This window comes from Pristiophorus japonicus, chromosome 12, assembly GCF_044704955.1.
Source record: "Pristiophorus japonicus isolate sPriJap1 chromosome 12, sPriJap1.hap1, whole genome shotgun sequence".
Lineage (NCBI taxonomy): Eukaryota > Metazoa > Chordata > Chondrichthyes > Pristiophoridae > Pristiophorus > Pristiophorus japonicus.
The window spans coordinates 5,218,834-5,224,833 of record NC_091988.1 but is presented as its reverse complement, the minus strand read 5'-3'; positions in this window follow the sequence as shown (position 1 = coordinate 5,224,833).

Sequence of the window (6,000 nt, the reverse complement as noted above, 5' to 3'; positions counted from 1 at the left end):
AGGGATGGCTGGACTGACATATGAGGAGAGACTGGATCAACTGGGCCTTTATTCACTGGAGTTTAGAAGGATGAGAGGGGATCTCATAAAAACGTATAAGATTCTGATGGGACTGGACAGGTTAGATGCGGAAAGAATGTTCCCGATGTTGGGGAAGTCCAGAACCAGGGGACATAGTCTTGGATAAGGGGTAGGTCATTTAGGACTGAGATGAGGAGAAACTTCTTCACTCAGAGAGTTGTTAACCTGTGGAATTCCCTGCCGCAGAGAGTTGTTGATGCCAGTTCATTGGATATATTCAAGAGGGAGTTAGATATGGTCGTTACGGCTAAGAGGATCAAGGGATATGGAGAGAAAGCAGGAAAGGGGTACTGAGGGAATGATCAGCCATGATCTTATTGAATGGTGGTGCAGGCTCGAAGGGCCTGTTTCTATTCCCCGGATTCCCAAGGGATCCCATAATCCCTTGGGAGCACAGGTATTTAAGGAGGCTTCACAGGTTGGAGAGGCACTCTGGAGACCTGTAATAAAGGACTAAGGTCACGCTTTACTTTGAGCTCACAGTGTTCAGTCTGACTCTTTCTCCATACACAATACATTCCAACTGAGTTGGGTAGAGAGGATGTGCCAATCCATTGTTACAAATATGTTATTGTATCTCTCTCTCCACAAACGGAGCTAACTCCCACTTCTGAAATACCTGCTGGGATTCAAACCAGAGTTTGCTGTTTACAATTGCTTTAGTCTTTATGCCAAAAGCTTGGAAAAGGATATTGTTCAACTTCTCACAAAATCTCCCAGTTTTCACCACGGTTTACAAAATAAAGTTATAAAACATTTATCTTTCTAAAGGTACACGTTGCACATTTTCTACGGCATTCAATGCCAATTATTTCTGGATTTTGATCATTTTGTTTTGTGGTTTCCCACTTTTCATGAACTGCATTGAAACAGCTAAAATTCATTTCACTTAGGATTCTTAAGAGGCGAATTTGATTGGATCACTCAGGTCAGAGTGTGAACCCAGCCAATGCAGTGAATGGGTCGATTTCTATTGCACATTTTCACCTATAAAATCTATTCCAGATTTTATTATATCGTCCCCAAGCCATATGGGACAATGGAGCACAGCTGGCTCCTTTCAGTGGAACTCAACCCAATTTAAAAGAAAATAAATTTCATTAGTTTCCTCGTAAACGCAATTTATGTTTTGATCTGTTCAACCACATGCTGTTATGTTGTGGAAAAATTAAGAGCTTATAACATTGCACCTTATGAACTCCTTGGCCTCTATTTTATCCCGTGTAGTCTGTTTAATAAGCAATATTATAACTCTAAGTATTATAATTTTAGTTCTTCAATTTTGCACAGACTTTTAAAACACATAAAATACATATTAAAACAACTGAACAGTCCACTCTTTCTCACTGCACAAATAAGCTTACATATCATTTTGGTTATCTGTTTAAAAAAATAAAGCATCCTGTACCCAGCATAAGAATAAACTGTGGTTGTCAGTGCTGAGAATCACAACGGGAATCGTAACTTTAAGTAGTTATTGATGTTTGTGATATCACAATTTCAGGATAGTACCCGCGCAAATGGCACCTTCTCTGTCATTTAATGGTGCAGTCGCTTGACAAGATCGTCTAATAAGCTAATCATCTTCATGGCAGGTAAGTAAGTGTCAGCCAGTGACTCAGTGGGCAGCACCCTCACTTCTGAGTCGGAAGGTTGTGGGTTCAAGTCCCACTCCAGAGACTTGAGCACAAAAATCTAGGCTGACACTCCAGTGCAGTACTGAGGGAGTGCTGCACTGTCAGAGGTGCCGTCTTTCAGATAAGATTGTTGTGTTCATACTCTATTTGTTTATTACAGGACACTAGACAGGCATTAGGACCCTGCGGGAGCTATTCACACACTGCTGTAAACATGCAGGTTTTGGGATACCATTTTGGGAGTTGCTATAAGGGACACAGTTAGTTACATTACTCCTTTTTAGTTAGTCTGGTTATTTATGTACACAACATAATTTGGCGACGAGGGTGAATCAAATGAACCTCCCTACGCCCCGGCTTTCCTCTCCACATCTGGGGACCCTTCAATCCCGTGGCCGAGATGGAGAAAAAGCTTTTCTACCTACATCACGGTGAGTGGGTTAGATATGACAACATAACGTCAGCTGGCCGCCATGCAATACTTATCCACTGCCTCGGGACTGAAGACTAACGCATCTTTGGCCAAATCGAAGACATGGAGTCCTACGACAAAATGGTAAACACCCTAGAGGAATATTTTGGGCCAAAGAAAAATATCATGATGGAGAGATACACATTTCGTAAAAGGGGGCAAGGGAACGATGAACCAATCAAACAGAACATCATTTCATTAACTGAACCGGCCGCTACGTGTATCTTTGGAGCACTCACAGAGGAAATGATCAGGGATCAAATTATTGAGAAACCAACGATCCTCACATTCAGCTTGCTAATGGAGGATGATAAATTGACAATGGACAATGAAACTAATTTGGCCATCCAAATCGAATCTGTGCTTTCCGATTCAAAAGCGATCAGGTCCCCTGCTCCCCGTGCAGCAGACTGCAGCTGCAGCCCATGTGCAAGGTGTTCGTCCAAAACGGAAATCACAGCAGAGACCCAGGGCTAGTAATAAGCCACCCACTATGGATCGCGGGTCTACCTTCCACTGCTTTAACTGTGGGGACAAATCACACTCAGCAAAGAGTTTTAACTGCCCTGCACCTGGGAAGAAATGCTCTGCATGTGGTAAAATGAATCATTTTGCTCGTGTCTGTCGCTCATCGCAGCATATTCAACATGTGGACAACCCGATAGTGATGAACCCAGTATGGTTTACACCGTTAGTGACATTTCGCACGTCAGTTCGGGCAAATTCAAGGACTGTGATGTAAACATTGACGGCACGCCCATCTGCCTCCTCATTGTCCTTGGAGCCAAAGTCTCCATATTGAGCGAGGCTGTGTACAAAACCCACTTCACGCACTGTCAACTGCAGCCTGCAACTTCCACTCTACATGCGTACTCTGACTCCAACACTGAGGTACTTGGGGTCATATCTGTCCCCGATATACTGCAAGGACATAACATTGGGGAACTTTTCCTTTCACGTCGCGAAGGGCCGAAGCCTCATGAGTGTTGACCTTTGATAAGCTTGGGTTCAAAGTTTACGACCCAACCGGCACACCTGTGTACACGGTGGACTTTGACAAGCAGAATACCTCAACCTTCACAGGGTTTGGAGTGACAACAAAATTCTATCATCGTCCCTGCATTGACCCTACCATCAAACCGGTTACGCAGTGACTTCGCCATCTCCCATTCGCAGTTCGTGAGCAAGTATCCGCAGAATTAACACGAATCAAATCTCAGGGAATCGTTGAGAGCACCGACTCCTCACCCTGGATCTTGAACTCAGTCATTGCTTGGCGTAAAAATGGGGAGATCCACCTATGCATCAACCTGAAAAAGGTCAACAAGGCCACCATCCCCGACAAGTAACCTCTTCCTACCATCGACGAACTGTCTTCAGAATCCCACGGCTCAACAGTTTTTATGAAACTCGACATGCGCCGCAGTTACCTGCAAATACCCCTAGCGGAGGGCAGCAAACCGCTCACGGCATTCACGACGCATGATGGCCTGTATCAGTATCGACGTATGCCCTACGGACTATCTTCTGCACCAGGTGCATTTCAGAAGATTGCTACTACTATGCTAGCAGGCACAGAGGGAGCCCTCAACCTGCTTGATGATATCGTCATCCATGGACAGACAATGGAAGAACATGACCAGCGACTTCACACAGTTATGGCTAGACATGCTACACATAACATTACCCTTAATGCCGATAAGTGTACATTCACTACTGGAGAAATAAACCTTCTGGGCTACAGAGTCACAGCACAAGGTGTCAGGCCGACGCTCGACAACATTGACGCGATCCAGCGAATGCAGGAGGCTACCAACGTTGAAGAATTTTTATCATTCCTCGGCACTTGCAACTTCTACCTGAAGTTCATCCCGCACATTGCCAAAGTACTTCGCAGGTTGCTGTGCAAGGACATCCCTTGGGAATGAACAGATTCCCAGGATCAGGCATTCACCATGCTTAAGGAGAAAATCCCATCCCCTCCTATCCTCGCGCACTTTGATCCGAATGTCACTATGTACATCACCACGGATGCTTCAGGCACCGCCATGGGTGCTGTGCTCTCGCAATGGATTGACGGCCTGGAACGCCCAGTCGCCTTCGCCTCTCGCTCGCTCCCGCCTGCAGAACATAAATACTCTAAAGGGGAACGCAAAGCACTCGCTTGCATCTACACATGTGAACGCTGGCACATCTACCTCTATGGCAGGAAATTTACCCTCCGTATGGATCACCAAGCGCTAACTATGCTACTCGCTACAATTGGATCTGGGCACAGACCTCTACGAATCAGCCGATGGTCAGATCGCCTTCATCAGTATAACTTTGATGTTCAGTACATCGCTGGCAGTCGTAACCACATAACTGACATGCTCAGCCGCTCGACACCTGTTTCGGACTCTGGTGCTGACTTGTTCACAGATGATAAGGGGTAAGCCATTTAGGACCGAGATGCGGAGGAACTTCTTCACCCAGAGAGTGGTGAACCTGTGGAATTCTCTACCACAGAAAGTTGTTGAGGCCAATTCACTAAATATATTCAAAAAGGAGTTAGATGAGGTCCTTACTGCTAGGGGGATCAAGGGGTATGGCGAGAAAGCAGGAATGGGGTACTGAAGTTGAATGTTCAGCCATGAACTCATTGAATGGCGGTGCAGGCTAGAAGGGCCGAATGGCCTACTCCTGCACCTATTTTCTATGTTTCTATGTTTCTATGAAGACACATATGTCACGTTGATCATCATTCAGTCCATCAGAAACCTTGTCTCCCGCGACAAACTCAAAAACCGAATCACAGAGTGATGCTACGCTCCAGCACGTGAGCCACTTCCTCCAGACTGAGTGGCCTAAGCAAATTCCAGAAGAGCTGAAAACATTCCACAGACTTCGCGATTAATTTTCCGTTTGGAATGACGGCTGCCTAGTTTGTGATGATAGAGCAGTACTTCCCAAGTCGCTTCAACAGCGCGTTCTCTCATTGGCACACGATGACCCCCCTGCCATTGTCCGCATGAAGCAGAGATGTCGGGATTCAGTTTGGTGGCCTGGGATTGACACTCGCATAGAGGAGTTGGTCTCACACTGCGAAGCCTGCAGTCTGAGCGAAAAGGCCGCAAACATCCGACCAGCGCCAATGAAGCCATTCCATGGCCACAAAGGCCATAGCAACCACTTGTTGGATATCTTCAGTCCAATTGAAGCAGCTCCACAGCACCAGCGGTTCCTTGTTGTAGTACATGACCTGCATTCCAAATGGACAGAAGTCGCTACAACAAGTTCAGTGACCTCATCAACGATCGTCACTATTCTGCAGCGTATGTTCACGAAGTGGGGCCTCCCAGAGGTCATAGTCACTGACAATGGACCACAGTGTGTCCGACCAGTTTGCGGATTTCCTCATTCGTCATGCTATCGGGCATCGCCTTACTGCTCGGCACAATCCTCAAAGCAACAGAGGTGTTGAGCGGTTTAACCGCGTCATCAAAGGGTTTGAAAGCCAACCTCACAGCAGGCCAAACATTCAATGAAGCGGTTCAAACCATTTTCGGCACATACCATTAGACAAAGCATTCGCTAATGGGGAAGACACCCGCTGAGCTCATGATTGGGCAGAATCTTCGCTGGCTGCTGGACACACTCAAACCCCCAGCCAAACCTAGCACGGAGATGACCACACTCGCATCCCAGATTTTGGAACGCTAACGAAAAGCGAAGTTGTACACTGACACAAAATGATGCGCTCAAAAGCCCCAACTGAGGAATGGAGGTTGGGTCAGGGTTAAGCGCCCAAACCGGAGTCATAAGCTCGCA